Below are 19,452 nucleotides of genomic sequence, written 5' to 3' on the forward strand. Positions count from 1 at the left end.
AAACGACGATGTAAGACATCATAAGAAATTACGTTTGGCACCCGTAGACTTGCAAGTCCCACTATAGGGAGCAGCAAGGTGTAGGATAGTCAATCCAGTATAGATCTATACACAAACTCATACGCTCCCCACTTAAGGAGATTCTGGATAAAAAAACAGTCATGGCAGGTAGTGCTATGCCCCGTTAGGTGGCTCACATAACTGTAATGATGTATATGTAATGAATGTGCTAGTTGTATTGTATGTTCTACCTCTGTCTAGCCTGTATGTTCTCTCTGTATGGTATTGTTTGTTATCTCTTTCTCTGTATGGTATTGTTTGTTATCTCTTTCTCTATATGGTATTGTTTGTTATCTCTTTCTCTGTATGGTATTGTATGTTATCTCTTTCTCTGTATGGTATTGTTTGTTATCTACTCTGTATGGTATTGTTTCATGTATGAACTGACTCTTTGTATGTTTCATTGTTCTAGTAATAGTATTAGTATCTTCCTAAACTACTCCTATAGTAGCTTACTAGTAATGTATGAACATGTATGTATACCCTTGCTACCCAAAGGTATGGAGCTGAATGAAAGAAAGAACCTTTGTATCTATATACATATACATAATATATAACTAGGATTCAAACGACCTTCAGACAGATAACCCTAATACCCTAAGTCCACAAACAAACAAGGAACAGGAAGTAAGGTGAGCTATCAGTCCTAAGTCCTTTCAATCCTACTTATATAACTATATCTATATAGATACACATTTAACAGAATATAAGTTTAAAAGAGTTTAAGTAAAAGTATTTGATATCAAAAGGAGTTTGTAAAACAGTTTGAAGTAAAACAGTTTGGTAACACAGTTTGAAAAGTAAGAAATCCATTTGTTTGGTAGTTATTAATCACATGTGATTGATATAATAACTATAAAAGGTTAATTAAGGGGTATGAACTCACCTGTAGTGAGTGGTTTGGATGAACTGATGATATAGGATTGCTAGGTGTTAAGTGAAGACTTGTACACATACAAAGATCCTACTTAACATATAATAACACGTATATGTATCCAATTAGTCTTTAAACAACTAATTAACAAAGTTAAGACATCCTAGGGCATGAAAAACACCTTATATAAGTGTTATAAGTGCTAAGGATTGCATCTAAATGTTGTAGGACATTGCTATTGAGTTTAGGGTTCAAGGGAACCCTTTATATGAGTTTACGGTTTTGTGACCATAACTCATTGAGCTTACGGTCGTAAACCCATGAGTTTACGACCATAAACTCATGCTTCTTTGACCATGTGTTGTTTTGAAGCTCTACAAGTCCTTAGAAGCATTTCTACTTGAAGTATAAGCCTATGGAAGAGTTTAGGGCACCATTTCACTCCTAATTGGAGTTTACGGTCCTTAGACCGCTTTTCCTTGGGTTTACGGCCGTAAACCCATAAGGTTTATGGTCTTTTGATGTTTTCATGTACTAAACTCATTAAGGAATGGATCTATACAAGTTTCCAAGGCTTAGAAAGGACTAGGGCACACTTTGGCACCCTATTTAGGGTTTACGGTCCCAGAACATCTTGGACCGTAAACACCTTGATCTTGGTGTTTCTTGGTGTTTTGCTTGATGTATAGAAGTGTAACAAGCCTTATTATACTCTAGAATAGAAGTACTTACAACATAGAAGCTTGAAAAGGTGCTAAAAGTCCAAGAACACTAGTGTGTGTTCTTGGTGAAACATGAAGATCTAACCTTTTGGAATGATTTCACAGATGGAAGTGTGTTAAAACACTAGATTAAGTAATATCTCAACTTAAAAGGGCTAGAAACACTTACAAGTTGAAGATCTTGAAGAAAAAGTCGAAGATACTTGAGAGAGAATTGAGTTTGGATCTTGAGTTTGTGAAAAATGGTAAATAATGACTAAGTGTCATATATATACCCACAATATAGGGTTTACGGCCGTAAACACCTTTGTTTAGGCCGTAAACTCCAAACTCTTGGAGTTTTGGAATAATATTGTTGCACAATATTCCCCAGGGCATCCTCTCTCCTGATATCTCCCGAAGTGCAAATCCTAAAATTCTCAAACTTATTCCAAAAAGCATGAAATTTAGCGGAAACTGTTCTGACTTCTATTGAATTGAAATGTTGCACAGAATAGAAATTTCGGGTTGTCACAAAGACCCCGACAAATTTATCTTTTTGGTTTGAAGCTCTACCTTCACAGAGCCCGGTTTTCAATAAATCTCCCGGTTTTCAACGAAGGAAGTTATATTTAGAGCCGAAGTGCTGCCCAAATTACTATTTTAACCCCCGGTTATTTCATGGTGAGTTCAATATATAGGAACAATTGTATGTTATGTGTTATATGTGCTATGTGATTTTCAGTGTTATTATTCTGGGGTTATTTTCCCGTGTTATTTTTATTTCTGCTATTTATGATAGCAAAGCTATACCTTTGACCATGTGATCAGTGAAAGGACTTAGATTCTATGGCATTGGCAGATGGTTAGACAGGGCTATAAGCCTGAAATCTACCGAAATGTTTAAATGAGAAAGTCTATGTCTTCTTTTCCATTTGGGCCGAAGCTTTATTGGTGTATATCAAGTATAGAAATTATCATGTCTCATTGATCGTATATCTTTGAATCAAATCATTGATTGATATGGAAAGTTTGTCACATGATTCACATATGCCTTTGTTGTTCCTTGTTCCTCTTTACTTCTGCCATATTGAAGTATATATATGGCATAACGTTATATTGTATCTATTATTGAACTCACTAAGCGTCACCGCTTACCCCTCTCAGTGTTTAACAATTGCAGGAGATAAGTAACTAGTATGGTTATATACTGTCGGAAGATGTAGAATAGTTTTTACTATTACTTTTGTATTTCGGCTTATGTTTGTATAAAATTACAATATCCTGGGTAGTTATGTAAAATATTAAAACATAGTCGGTTTGTATCCAATCTTTTGTAATCACTTTATCAATGTAAGATATTGTTTTATAAATACGCATGTACCATGTCTTGGAGTAACAAATGTTAAATATGAAAGTGTGGGTCTTTCAATCATGGTATCAGAGCAGTAGTTTAAGTCAACTAAATATCACAGATTGGTATTTAGACTTAAACCGTTCGAAGTTCAATATATGAACGGATTCATTAGGAATATATGGATACAAACCATAGGAAAGATTTAAGTGGGGTATTGGGTAGTGATAAACCCTAGTATTTTAAAATATTAAGTTACTTCAAAATTTTTAGAGAATTAGTTTAAGTGAACTAGGAATTTTGAGAAATTCTAGACTTAAACATGAATTGCTAAGTAATGATGATACGATGTGTATCTGGTATATTTTAGGTTAAACACCTTAATGGACACAAGCACTAGAATATTAAGAGGAGATATGCCTTATATTCTAATATGTGCTAAATGATAAATGAATATAGCATGCCTTAGGTTGCTTGCTTATATTGCTATTACTTGAGAGAGTTTAAGGTCTGTTGCCGACCTTGGTCTGGAAGAAGAAATTTTAAGTATTCCAGTTTCTAAAATTTCCGTGTTATAACTGATAAGAAACTTTTCGAAGTGATAAAAAGACTTATGATAGTCGACATCGATAATGTTTATAGATAAACGATCGAGGGATATCGTAAAATAATATTTATGAAGTGTTATCGTAAATAGTGTATTAATATCTATAAAGTGGTATTATACATTTAAAGTATGTTTGATGATATAATAACATCTTTGGAAGAAAGATGTGTGTTTGAAACACATTCGGACAAGATAAATGTTTTGGCATAACCGATGAAGTTGTTCCACCGTTGTCCAGAATGAAGCAATGATTGCTTATAGAGTAAGAAGAACCGAAGATGGTGATCAATACTTCGGCAGTATCGCAATTGTTGATGTACAAGATTTAGAAGATTTAAAGATCAAAGGAAAGGCTAATTAAGTTTTCAGACTCAATGGGCCAAGGGTTTGCCTAAACATTTTGATATAGTGTGTATTTCAAGTAGTAATCGTATACAGGATATTCAAACTTAGTATTTAATAATACTGAGTGACTTCTATCACATCCTTATGGAAATTCCATTATGTGTTAAGCCGACTTTAACATACATGATTAGGATGGTGAAATAGGTTATTTGGTTGTGAAAAGGCTGAGTGGCTTACTTGTTAGAGTAAGGTAGAGTACTTAGTTGAAGAAGATATACACTCATATTATTATATGAGAAGAGATGTTGTAGTTAGTAATAACAGAGAATCAAGTTGAAGCTAGTAGAACATGCTGAGATGCAGCTATAATGCGGATTTCCTAGGATAGATTCCTATGAAGTAGACTTAAAAGATACACTCATGAGAAGAAGACTTACTAATATACAGAAATGAACAAATGTGCATGGTGACTTGCATGAATTAGAGGATGATGCAGATAGTTAAAGACCGTTTGTCTCCACGATACTAGAGTAAATTCTGGCATAGTGTGTCTTGCAAAGTAGACACTACCCGAGAAAGAATTTATATGAGGAATTGGAAGTAAAATTTCTATCGACCTATAAACAAGTATTAGGATATACTAAATCGGGCATGTGCATGAAAAGAATCTTAGAAGGCGAGTATAGGAAATCTAAGATATGTTTGATAGAAATTTGAAATCCCTAATTGAGTCTAAGAGAAATTGTCATAAGTACTTGTTTGAACACATTCATGTGTGATAAGTTGCTTTGTGATTTTGAATGGTGACTTGGAAACTGCGAGACAATACTTGGGACAAGTATGAGTATGTGTGAATAGTAGTAGAGGTCTATACTACTGGAAGAACATGTTGGGGTACAAAGTTATTCATGATTGACTTTGTAATTGTTTGACTTTTGTAAAACCCACTTGCATGTGGTGCATTAGCCTTTTGACTCATGAGATAGAGAGTGAGAGAGAGACATGTAAACACCTCTATATAAGGTGGGTTTAGTCCACTTGTAGAGGTGTGCTTGAGAGATGTAAAAGTGAGTGTGTAAGTGTGTGTTGTTTATGTAGTCTAGATCTAGATCCTTTTTGTGTAACACCATATACAATCAATACATCTCTTGAACACCCAAATCACCATGTTCCTTGTGCAAACTTTAATTCCGCATGCCAAACCATGTTCTTATGTCGCTACAATTGGTATCAGAGCGGGTCTTCAAGATCAAGGTGATTTTTGAAGAACGATTCTCGGTTTGGCAACTTTTTTCGCAATTGAAGCATTTTTGGTGAGTCTCTCTCTATGATCTCTCTTAATTTCATTGAATTCGTGCGTTGCGTTCTTGATTTTTGATCGTTTTGTCTCGGTTGGATCGTATTTATTTCAAGCCCAATTTTAAATCCAATCTAATTTTCTTTCATTGATCAAGCTCAAACAAAATCCAAAACCATTTGAAAATCATTACTGTTCATGTCCAATTTTTGAAGCCCAAAAGTTTTAATTCGTCACTGATCATCGTTATTTGAAGTTCGAAGCCCAATCAAAATCAATTCATGTTACTATTCACGTATGATTCATTTTGAGCCCAAACGAATATAATTTCAAGTACTTTTCTTCTATATTTTAAGCCCAATATGAAATCGAATATTGTCTGGAATGTGTTTATCTCAAGTACATTCAAAATGTATTGATCCGAAATCATTTGTTTGTTGATAAGTCAATCGGTATGTGTGTGCTTTATTAGGTTGTACAATTCATTCAAATTTTGTTCCAATTCTTCATCGGAAATTCTTTCATCGATTACTGTTTAATCATGTATTCTTGAGTTCTGATTTCTTCCATTCAGTTCTAATAATCATTTGTAATGTGTTGAAAATCTAAATTCAAGATACGATTTCAGATGATTTGAATATGATGAAATCAGGTTTGTTTGTATCTAGACTTTGAAATCGGAAATTGATTTTAAGATCTTATAACTATTGGTCAAGAACACTTGAATAAAGTGAAGAACAAGATGAAGATTCTTTGTTTGATCTAAAAATCAATGTTAGAATCATCAATTTCAAGTTTGCTGAATGTTCATTTTCGAAAAGTCAAACACAGCAAAAAGTCAAACTCGATTTTTAGATGATGATTCATTACATTGGAGGCTGAAATCGTTGGTTTTGAATTGAGAACAAGGTATAGATGTCGAAATCATGATTGATTGGAGGATCCATTTCGAAAATTATTGGATTTATGGTCTTGATGACGAACAGTATTTGAAAGAAGGAACGAACTGGAAAGGTTGATTTGATTTCGATGAGTCGAGTCTATTGATTTCATTTGTAATCGTTTGGAATCGATGGCTTGGGTTGACGATGTATTTGGAATCGAAGATTTTATTGATTGGGTTTAAAACAAGAATTGTTGATTTTGAGAATTGTTGTTGAGTTCTTGAACCAAAGATTCGAAGGGTTGGACTCCGTTGTTGATGGCAACGATTTTGGAATTGGGGCTTATGATCGAATGTTTGGAGTCGATAGATGGGTCTATGGTTCGAATGGTTTAGGTCGATGATTGATGCCGACCAGATTTGGTTTGGAACGAACATTGTTTGTGGTCAAATTATTGATTTGGAATCGAAGGGTCCCTGGGTTTGGCTTTTGAAGACTAGATGGGTCGATTTCTTCGAAGATTTGGGAATCGATGTTGGCTAATGTTGTTTACTATTGATGATTTGGGTTGATAATTGTTACACCGCCAAACCAGACGGCGGAAATGTCTGGTGGTGGAGGACTTGAATTGTAGTATCACAACACATGCATCATAGTAATCAAAGTACAAACAACCATTGTATTTAAAAAGTATAAGTATTTACATGTGTTCAATCATTGTATATTGAACCAAAATATAGTTATACAAAAGAAGATATGACTCAACAAAGCTCCATCTTCTCAAAAGCTCGGGGAGTACCTGTGTATTATTTCCCTGAGAATACAAGTAATTTGAAAAGAGAGTATCAACATAAAGTTGAGTGAGTGCATAAGTGTTTATGTTTAAAAGAGTATCTCTGTATCTTGTATATGTAAACTGTTCCAGAAAATCCTATATTTTCTGTTTGTATATGAAAAGTAGTTTTATTCCCATAAAACCGTTCTCTGTATATTAATGTTTTGCATTTGTATTACTTATGAAAACTTGTAACTGAGAGTGTGCCTGGCTCCACCAGCTGTTGTTGAAAACTGTATTGAATCTTAGTATTTTGTATTCTGTGAACTAGTACTTTGAAGGTGTACTTTCGTTTAGTTATTTATACACTAACGTATTGTTAATATCTTTTTAATGAGTTATTATAACCATACTATGACTGATGGCCTGAAACAAACGCTTTGTGGGCGTTTAAACTGGTGATAACAATTGCCACTCATCTAACTGTAGCTATCAGCCTGAGTGCGGGGTTGTCAATCCCGATATAGATCTACACACGCTTGTTTCGATCCCCGGCTGGAGATTCTGGTTATAATGTCAGGACTTTTCTATGTTGTCTAAAATGAATTAAACAACCTGAATCTAGTGTCTCATAAAAAGCATATAAACGTTACATGTATATTAGTTTGAAAACTCAACCATTCTGAAATAATGATTGACAGTATATTCTTTGAATCAAAACCCAATCATTCTGAAATAATGATTGACAGTATGTCCTTGATCAGTATTTCCAAACATGTATTTGATAAGTGTAAACCTTGATTTGTTCTATATCAAAACCCTAGTTTCTTGTGTATTCTAGTATACTTGTATCATGAATTATTGTTCTATGTATAAATTATACCTATTATAATTTATATGTACTCCCTGATTGTGTATTTAACCATGTTTGCATGTAATCCCTTGCTCAGCATATTACAAAGGTAGTTAAACTGATGAAATAACTATTATATTTATATACACATACAATTTTATATATAAGTAAAATTTAAACGACACTCGGACAAATAACCGATACTTTAAGCCCACATCTAAACAAGGAAAAGGACCCAGAACGAGTTATCAGTCCTAAGCCTTTTAAATCTTATTTATATATATATATATATATATATATATATATATATATATATATATATATATATATATACAAATATGAATTTTGGGGAAAAATATAAGATTATAAAAGAGTTTGATGTTTTGAGTATTTTTAGATAATTTAATGTTATTTTATCATGATTTGAATCATGATTTTATAACACAAAGTTCTTGTGTTATGCTTGTATTCCCCCCCTTAAAATAGTAGAAATTATGAAAATACGGGGGTATGAACTCACTTGATAGATGGTGAACCGGACAGAGTTTCGTTTCACAAAAAGGAGTTTATTTGTCGAGAAACCGGCTCAAATTGGGCAGAGTTTCGACAGGAGAGAGGTTACTTCTCGGGAATCTCGAGGCTTCGAGGCTTGCTTAGGGTTCGAGACTTGATACCGGGGCTTTAGGGGTTGTATATGAGCTTAGGGGAGTGGAAAATGTGAAAGAGAATGATTTTTGCGGTGAAAAAGTGTAAAAAATCAGGAACCCTCGCATGCTATATATAGTCCGAAGGTTCGGACCCGAAGCTGCGCGAAGGTGACACGCGTCGGACAGGTGGCGAGGCGAGGGGGCTTCTTCGGACCGGAGGCTCGCTGCTGGTGGGCTCGGATTGGACCAACCCTCGGTCCAATGGGAAGGAGACACGTGCGAAGGGGAGGGTCCGAGGTGTGTGCGAGGGGTGTCTCCGGGGCATCTCCTGCGAAGCTGTTTGCTTCTAAGTGGACTTCAGTTGCGGTCCAATCAGGAAGTGCCACGCATGGGTTCGGTCCACTCAGCAGCTGCCACGTGCGAGGGTGACGTGGCATGCGAAATTGCCCGGTTTTTCCCATTTTTTCTTTATTTTTGTGCCAAACTTGCGAAAATCATAACTTTCGCATACGAGCTCCGTTTTTGGCGTTCTTTAAATGCACGCGTAGATAAAATCATTCTCTACGACTTTCGTTTAGACTTCGTCGGCTAATTTTGACTTTTTTTTAATATTATTATTTTAAACAGACCGGGACGGGAATCCGTTAAAAATTCATAACTTCTTCATCCGACGTCCGTTTTCGTCTGTCTTTTTACCGTTGTACTACTACCGACGAAACCTTCAATTCTCGTTTAGGTTGTGTCGGCTAAAAATCGCTCGATCTTTATTTCGAGTTTTTAGCTGTACACGTATATACTGAAACTTAGAAAAATCATAACTTCCTCATACGAAGTCAGATTTTTCCGTTCTTTTTTTGAAAGTTCTCGGTTTAACATAAACTACAACTTTCATTTAGATTGTTAAGGCTAAAAAGCCTTTTTATCAAAAATTCAGTTTTTACACTGAGCAGTGTTTTGTCGGTTTTGTCGCGGATTTTCGATTGGTCATAACTTCTTCGTTATAACTCGGATTTTAGTGTTCTTTATGTTTTTGGAAACCTTGTTACAATCTCCATCACTTGGTTCATCCCAATCGAGATTGCTAAATAATTTATTTTTGAGGGTCAATTATGTATATATGCACATTATGCTAAAATTTCTCTTTATTATTATAAAAAGAACTATACATTGACCTAAACTATTACATAGGTTTGAAATTACGATTTGTTACAATAATTGAACGAACGAAGCCTTGGTTATTTGATCGATGAATTGGAGAAGAACTGTAAGGAACGAAGGGATAAAACGAGCAGTGAGTTAATTCGATTCAGAGGTTGGATGATTAAGAGGTTATTGTTCATTAAGATTCTTCGTTATGCTTCGATTTCGTATGCTTTGTATGTTGAGAATTTTTGTTTGATCGGGGAAGATGAAGTTTCATACGAAGAGGAGAGAGAAAATTTTGGGTGAAGATGATTTTCGTACGAAGGGGAGAGAGAAGGAAAAAGTTTCGTGTGTTTGGGTTGCCTGATTTCGTGTGAATTGAGGAAAAATAAAGCAATGTTACGTAAATGGCCCCTGAAATTTCGTTAGTTTAACACCTTTCCAAATTTTCGTATGAAGAGGAGATGCTTTCGTACGAAGCGTTGAAAATTTTGTATGTTTGGAATGGAAAAGAAAATTTTTTAAATGTAGTCCCTCAAGTTTCGAATGGTTGACAAATGGAAAAAGGCTTCGTATGAATGATCAACATTTCGTATGTTTTGATCAAAAAGCAGAATTTCCAAAAACAGCCCCTGAACCTTCGAAAATTTGGCACTTAGAGAATTAATTGAAGTTTCGAATGTTTGACACTTTTCACCCAAATTCGAAAATTTTCTGAAGCTTCGAATGTTTCGGACAACTCTTCGTATGTTTGGTGCACAAAGACAGAATTTTCGAAAATAGTCCCTGAGGCTTTGAATGTTTGGCGGTTCATACCCAAATTCGAAAAAGGACTGTTTTTGCTAAAAATTGAAGAAAATGCATTTCAAGCCCCTGCAGTTTCTGCAAATTGACGCTTTCTACCCAGCTTTGAAAAAGGGGGAGAGTTTTGCATATTTTGCTATTTTGGGCGCACCGGGTCACTGCAGAATTTTGAAATTGACAATTTCTACCCATTTTTGAGAAATTTTGTCAAAGGCGATCCGTGAACGAAGCTAAAAATTCAATATTTTTTGGGTTTTTCGGATTAAAGCACAAAGTTTATGCCACATGTTAAGGGGGAGTTTTGACACGAAAAAATTCCAAATAGAGCACGTTCTCTTTCCTTGAAGGTTTTATAATCAAGTTTCGATTATAAAAATGGGGAGAAATTTATATGGAAATTCGAACTTGAATTTTTCATATTACGCGAATTTGAAGACCGAAGTGACCTTGAATTTTTGAAGCTTACGAAATGATGAAATTGGAAGTTCGGAAGTGATGTATTCGAAATGGGTTTGGTTTTATTGAAGATTTTTGGGGTGTGCTTTATGCTCAACTTTTGGTGATCAATTTGGAGTTTGAGAACCTCGTGATCATTCGTTGATCTTCGGTTTGTATGGTTTCACATCCTAGAGCCCAAATTGAAGAATCATGGAAGAATTGAAGATTGAAGTTCATTTCGACATGTGTCACCCTTGAGGCTCGGATCGCGTAGTTGCTCAATTTTGGAAGAATTGAAGTGGGTCATTCATTCCTAACTTTGAGGGGGAGAATGTTGGGGTACAAAGTTATTCATGATTGACTTTGTAATTGTTTGACTTTTGTAAAACCCACTTGCATGTGGTGCATTAGCCTTTTGACTCATGAGATGGAGAGTGAGAGAGAGACATGTAAACACCTCTATATAAGGTGGGTTTAGTCCACTTGTAGAGGTGTGCTTGAGAGATGTAAAAGTGAGTGTGCAAGTGTATGTTATTTATGTAGTCTAGATCTAGATCCTTCTTGTGTAACACCATATACAATCAATACATCTCTTGAACACCCAAATCACCATGTTCATTGTGCAAACTTTAATTCCGCATGCCAAACCATGTTCTTATGTCACTACAAGGGCAGGTGGCTCGTGCGAGGCTCGGACACGCGAAGGGAAGGAGGACAGCGAGGCTCGGATCTGGCACGCGTCGGAACCGGATTGGTCCAGCGCTTCGGACACGGGGCAGAGTCAGATGCGAGGCGCATCGGAAGGCCATTGGACCACATCTTCAGTCAAATCAGCAGGCAACACGCGTCGGACACAGCGGGTGACTCGCGGAGATCGGACCTTATCCATGCGAGATTTCTCAGAAAATGTGTCCTAAACTTCTAAAATCCATAACTTTCGCATATAGGCTCCGTTTTTGACGTTCTTTATATGCACGCGTAGGCGAGAATATATTATACAGCTTTCGTTAAGAATTCTTCGGCTAATTTTGAACTTATTTTTAATATTATTATTTTTAACAGACTCGGACAGGAAAATCCGTTAAAAATTCATATCTTCTTCATCGATGTCCGTTTTCGTCTGTCTTTTTTACCGTTGTACTACTATTGACGAAACCTTCGATTCTCATTTAGGTTGTGTCGGCTAAAAATCACTCGATCTAAAATTCGAGTTTTTAGCTGTCTACTGCTAAGCTGAAACTTAGAAAAATCATAACTTCCTCATACGAAGTCAGATTTTGGCGTTCTTTTTATCAATATTCTCGGTTTAACAAATACTACGACTTTCATTTAGATCACCAAGGCTAAAAAGTAGTTTATCAAAAACTCACTTTTTACGTCATTCGGCGTCATGTCGGTTTTGTCGCGGATCTTTGATTGGTCATAACTTCTTCGTTATAACTCGGATTTCGATGAGGTTTTCGCCTAAATGTTTCTAACGAAATTATCTACAACTTTCATTAATAAAATTTTACTTATTTCAAATTTTATATTTTCGTTAAATTTCGATATTTATCTTTTGATTGGAATCTCATAAGACTTCCAATATTTTCCGATTGATTCTAAACATAGTTTTACTTCATTTCTAGTAAAAACCATATGTTAGAACTGAATACTCAAATTTCATATAATATTTCATAATATTATTTACTTTTAAAATTACATAACACAATAACTGAACGTGTATGCTACATGGAGCACGGGAAGATAAACTTAATCATGACGAATAGGAAGGCATCACCTGTCACTAAGATTGGAGTTTATTCTTTATTGCTAAATAGTGGGTTAACATTAGATTTGAATAAATGTTGTTACTCGTCTGAAATTGCGAGAAATATTATTTCTTTTCAAGGCTTGTACAAACAAGGTTATAGTTTTTCATTTGATAATGAATGTGGTGCTATTAATGTTTTTTATAATGATGTGTTTTATTTTAAAGCATTACCTTGCATTGGTGTATATGAAGTTGTGGATGTTGTATATAACTTAGGAAATAATGTATTACATATTGATTCTTCCACTAGTTTGGATAAGGCATCCTTGTGGCATTGTCGTCTTGGACATGTCAACATGAAGCGCATAGGCCAACTCCAGATGTATGGAGTCTTGGAGTCATTTGACTTAAAGTCGGATGATAGTTGCGAGTCTTGTTTACTTGGAAAAATGACTAAGTCACCCTTCACTGGTACTTGTGCAAGGGGTGAGGGTTTTTTGGATCTCATACACACAGATGTGTGTGGACCCTTCAAAACCACCACAAGGGATGCTAACCGCTTCTATGTGACTTTTACTGATGATTATAGTAGATATGATTATATCTACTTAATCAGGTATAAGTCAGAAACCTTTTAAAAGTTCAAAGAGTTTAAAGAGGAAGCGGAGAATCAGTTGGGCAGGAACATTAAGATGCTTTGATCCGATCGAGGTGGTGAGTATCTTAGCACAGAGTTCCTTGACTATATTAAGGAATGTCAAATTATTTCACAATTGACACCTCTCAGGACACGAAAGCTGAATGGTGTGGCTGAGAGGCGCAATCGAACCTTGTTGGACATGGTTCGTTCTATGATGAGTCGAGCTTCGTTACCAATCTCATTCTAGGAGTATGCCTTAGAGACTGCTGCCCATATCCTTAATCTAGTCCCAACCAAGAAGGTTGCCAAAACACCTTACGAGATGTGGACTGGGAAAGTTCCAAATTTAGACCACATCAAGATTTGGGGTTGCGAGGCTTTCGTGAGGCGCGAGACTCACGATAAGCTCGAACCTCGAAGTGAGCGGTGTATTTTCATCGGCTACCGACAGAAATCCTTTGGTTACCTCTTCTACAGACCTAGTGAGAATGTGGTATTTGTGGTAAGGAGATGGGTTTTTTGCGAGAGAGAATTTATATGCCAAGGAACCAGTGGGAGGCAAATTGACCTTGAAGAGCTTCAAGAGTCAAGTGGTGAAGGAACCTCTAACCCTAGCAATCAACTTGAGGAGGAAACTCCTGTTGAACCAACTGACGAGTCTGTACCTCTGAGGCGTTCCACTAGAGTTAGGAATGCACCTGAGCATTACTATGGTTTCCATATTACTGTGGAAGGTGATACATTTATCAGTGATAGTACACTGGTAAATTTGGATGAACCTAACAGCTATAGGGAAGCCATGGGAGGCCCTGAGTCTGCTAATTGGAAAGAGGCTATGGACAACGAGATTCAGTCCATGTATGACAATCAAGTTTGGAACTTGGTTGACAATGTACCGGGTTGTAAGACAGTCGGGTGCAAATGGATCTTCAAGAAGAAGACCGACATGGATGGGAAAGTGCACACTTATAAGGCGCGACTGGTCGCAAAGGGTTTCACTCAAAATCAGGGAATTAACTATGATGAAACCTTCTCACCAGTAGCGAAGATTAAGTCTATTAGGGTTATGCTAGCCATTATTGCATTTCATGATTATGAAATATGGCAAATGGATGTGAAAACCGCTTTCCTTAATGGGAAGTTGGCTGAGGATGTTTACATGAATCAGCCAGAGGGTTTTGTCGATACAAAGCACCCTAATAGAGTGTGTAAGCTTGAGAAACCCATTTATGGATTGAAACAAGCATCTCGCAGCTGGAATCTTTGTTTTGATGAGAAAGTCAAAGAGTTTGGTTTTTCGAGAAGCGAGGATGAGTCGTGTGTATATGTCAGTGCTAGTAGGAGTATAGTTAGCTTTTTGGTACTGTATGTGGATGACATACTATTCATAGGAAATGACATCCCAACCTTGCAGGAGGTTAAGTCCTGGCTTGGGAAGTGTTTCGCTATGAAGGACCTTGGAGAAGCTGCCTATATCCTAGGGATAAGGATATTGGGAGAAAGGAGTAAAAGAATAATTGGACTTAGTCAAAGCAATTACTTGGACAAGGTGTTGAAGAGGTTCAACATGCAGAATTCTAAGAAAGGTGACCTACCGATCCAGCACAATGCCAGACTGAGTAAGACTCAAAGTCCGAGTACAGAGGCAGAGATAGCTGAGATGAGTCGTTTACCATATGCTTATGCTGTTGGCTCGATCATGTTGTTGGATATAGTGTCTAAGTCCATAACTATATTTGGTATGTACTTGACCCGACCCGACATGGTCCATTTGGGTTGCACTTCACCCGAACAACTTATGGATAATCGTTTGAGAATAGTATAAGTTATGATTTATTAATATATTATAAGTCCTAATATATTAATATAAAATCATATTATTTAATTAGTGTTGATCTATAATTAATTTAGAATTAATTTAGAGATCAAAAGTATGACTAATTAAATATGGGCTCTTGTATTTATATAGTGTGGGCTAATGCTTATTTGGAATGGGCTAGGCTTGCACGGAAAGTCCATGGATACTCCATGGAGCTTTAACCCATGGATCTCATGGAAATGAAAAGACATGGGTATTAGGGTTTACATGGATGTAACCCTAATCCACCACACTATATAAAGGAGGCTTTGGTTCTTGAAATTGCACTAGTTCATGTGTGTAAACTAAGAGGGCCGATTTCAAGAAGTTTGTGACTATTCTCTCAAGTTTCCAAGTTTGTGGTGATTTGTGACTTCCATTTGAGGCATCCACATTATTGGTGCTAGGCTCTCAAACTCCAAGCAATCAACTACTACTACAAGGTAAGTAATTCTACTAGTTTTATTTGATTCAAGTACCCCATGCCATGCTAGTTAGGATAAGAACCCTGGAAAAATAATTATTTGCATGTATCTTAGTCAAACATAGATCCAAGGTTTCTAGGGTTGCATGTACACCATAGGAGTGTTAGAATGTTCAAAACCCATCAGTGGTATCAGAGCCTGGTTTGTTTATTTGATACTTGATGCAAAAAAAAAAAAACTTGAAAATCGAAGTTTTGTTCAAAAGCTCGTATCAAAATTTCAAGTTTTGTATATGTACTTACAATTCTTGAAATTTTTGATATGAACATTCATAAACATATGAGTTTAGAATATCATAGAAATTATGTGCTAATAATTGATTTTATTAATTCTTGATCTTTATGTGTTTTAATGGAGTCCATAACTAGTTCTTAAGTTATGGATAACCAAAAGTCACGTTTATAAATAACCATTAAAAGAACACATAGGTTACAAAAAATGAAGAGTCTTCATTTTTAATAACCATTAACTCATAAGTTATGAGAAATGAAAAGTTTTGAAAGTTTACAAAACTTTCCCTCAAGTTTTGGAACATGTAAAGTCATATTAAAAACTTTAGTTCCAACCCCTAGAATTTTAAAAGTTAAAATTCAACCCTTATACTTTATAATATTATAAGTTTAATAATATTTATATATGTATAAGATCAAGTCGTCTTACCGCTAGTACGCCTCATTCACGAAGCCGGTCTATAAGGAGGGTATAAGGTTGTTGCCTATAAAATGGCAACTTAATGGGTGTCCACTCTCACCCACCGCTTCCTTGATCGGTGGAGGGTCGTTAGCCGAACGGGTAGGACAAGGACTTATAAATTCTCATTAAAAGTATAATGATAATACTAAAGTAACTAAACTTTATTGAATTCCCAATCTTAGTTATTTTAGGAAAATGTGAATAAGGTGCTAATCCATGAAATTACACTTTACACTTTGTTTAAGTCGTTAGTGGAGCGTGTGTGGTTAACCGGCACACTAACTTCAACTTATCAAGGTAGGTAAAGGGTGACTTAATGTTTATCATAGTATCGATGGAGCGTGTGTGGTTAACCGACACATCGATTGAGGGGTAATACATTAAGGGTACCAAGTAATTTTCATGGTTACTTCACACCTTGTTTTGTGATCCTCGGCATCCCAGTCACAAAACTTGAAGGGCACACTCGAGATTGAAACATGTCATTGAAGAAAGTTCAATGAATCTCAAAGAATCTAGGAGTTTCTAAACCAATTAAAACCTAATTAAATATTTCGTTTTTCATGGTGGAAATTGGTGAATCATCATTCACCTACCTTCAAATATCTTATAGCTTAGATTACGGCATCCCTCTTCTAAGTTATAAATGATTGTGTTGGGTCCTAGCTTAGCTTACATTTGGGTGTTTTGTTAAGGACTATCTCTATATCTAATCTAATCTATTCCCTCTTCTTTTCAGATGTCTTCCAATAACAATGCTTCTGGCTCAAACCCTACTAGCTCCTTCTCTCTCACGAATCTTTGTGGGAGAGTCATCTTTGATGGGTCCAACTTTACAGATTGGATCAGAAACATCCGGATGGTCCTTGATACAGGTTGTGGTATTTTGATAATAATAATGGTAGTATTGATGCTTTCTTTGATGGGTCCAACTTTACAGATTTGATGGGTCCACCTATATTGTCTAATAACTCACCTCATTCTAAGTCTTGGGTCCTTGATACAGGTTGTGGTAGTCACATATGTTGTGATTTGCAGGGACTAAAAAGAAGTGAGAATATGGAGCAGGGAAAGATAAACTTGATCATGGGAAACAGGAAAGCTTCACCTGTCACCAAGATAGGAGTTTATTCCTTAGTGCTAAATAGTGGGTTTACATTAGATTTGAATAAATGTTATTATTCGCCAGAAATGGCAAGAAATGTTATTTCCTTTCATGCATTCTATAAACAAGGTTTTACCTTTTATTTTGATAATAATAATGGTAGTATTGATGCTTTCTTTAATAATGTTCTTTATTTCAAAGCATTACCTTGTGATGGCGTGTATGAAACTGTATCTGTTGTAGATAATCTAGGAAATAATGTATTGTGTATTAACTCTTCCACTAGCTTAGATAAAGCATCCTTATGGCATTGTCGTCTTGGACATGTAAGCAAGAAACGCATGGGCCAACTCCAAAAGGATGGAGTCTTGGAGTCATTTGACCTAAAGTCAGATGATAGTTGTGAATCTTGTTTGCTTGATAAAATGACAAAGTCACCTTTTACTGGCACTTGTGCTAGGGGTGAAGGTTTGTTGGACCTCATACACACGGATGTGTGTGGACCCTTCAGAACCGCCACAAGAGATGCTAATCGGTTCTATGTGACTTTTACTGATGATTTTAGTAGATATGGATATGTCTACCTAATCAAGCATAAGTCAGAAACCTTTGAGAAATTCAAAGAGTTTAAGCAAGAAGTGGAGAATCAGTTGGGCAGGAACATTAAGATGCTTCGATCCGATTGTGGTGGTGAGTATCTTAGTACTGAGTTCCTTGACTATCTTAAGGAATGTGGGATTGTCTCATAATTGACACCTCCTAGGACACCACAGTTGAATGGTGTAGCTGAGAGGCACAATCAGACCTTGTTGGACATGGTTCGTTCCATGATGAGTCGAGCTTCGCTACCAATCTCACTTTGGGGGTATGCCTTAGAGACTGCCGCCCATATCCTTAATCTAGTCCCTACAAAGAAGGTTGCCAAAACACCTCACGAGGTGTGGACTGGAAAAGTTCCCAATCTAGACCATATCAAGATTTGGGGTTGCGAGGCTTTCGTGAGACGCGAGACTCACGATAAGCTCGAACCCTGAAGCGAAAGGTGTAGTTTCATCGGCTATCCACATAAATCCTTTGGTTATATCTTCTACAGACCTAGTGATAATGTGGTCTTTGTAGCAAAAAGAGGATTCTTTCGAGAGAGAGAATTCATGAGCCAAGGAGACAGTGGGAGGCAAATTGACCTTGAGGAAATTCAAGAGTCAAGTGGTGAAGGAACCTCAAACCCTAGCCCTCAACCCGAGGAGGAAACTCCTGTTGAGCCGACTGAAGAATCTATACCTCTGAGGCGTTCCACCAGAGTTAGGAATGCACCTGAGCATTATTATAGTTTTCATATTACTGCAGAAGGTGAGACACTTATCAGTGATAACACACTGGTAAATCTGGATGAGCCTAACAGCTACACGGAAGCCATGGCAGGCCCTGAGGCTGCTAAATGGAAAGAGGCTATGGATAGCGAGATATAGTCCATGTATGACAATCAAGTTTGGAACTTGGTTGACAATGTACCTGATCGTAAGATAGTTGGGTGCAAATGGATCTTCAAGAAGAAGACCGACATGGATGGTAATGTACACACTTATAAGGCACTACTGGTTGCAAAGGGTTATTCTCAAACTCCTGGAGTTGATTATGATGAGACCTTTTCACCAGTGGCCAAGATTAAGTCTATTAGGGTTCTGTTAGCCATTGCTGCATTTCATGATTATGAAATATGGCAAATGGACGTCAAAACCGCTTTCCTTAATGGAAAGTTGGCTGAAGATGTTTACATGGTTCAGCCAGAGGGTTTTGTCAGTACAGAGTACCCCAGTAGAGTGTGTAAGCTCGAGAAATCCATTTATGGATTAAAACAGGCACCTCGCAGATGAAATCTTTACTTTGATGAGAAAGTCAAAGAATTTGGCTTTTCAAGGAGTGAAGATGAATCTTGTGTCTATATCAAGGCTAGTGGGAAATGACATACTATATCAAGTCAGCTTTTTGGTACTGTATCAAGTCAGCTTTTTGGAAATGAATCTTGTGTCTATATCAAGTCAGCTTTTTCGTACTGTATGTGGATGACATACTACTCATAGGAAATGACATCCCAACCTGCAGGAAGTAAAGTCCTAGCTTCGGAAGTGTTTCGCT

Source organism: Lactuca virosa, chromosome 7 (assembly GCF_052849685.1).
Source record: "Lactuca virosa cultivar CGN04683 chromosome 7, Lactuca_virosa_CGN04683_v6, whole genome shotgun sequence".
NCBI classification, from domain to species: domain Eukaryota; kingdom Viridiplantae; phylum Streptophyta; class Magnoliopsida; order Asterales; family Asteraceae; genus Lactuca; species Lactuca virosa.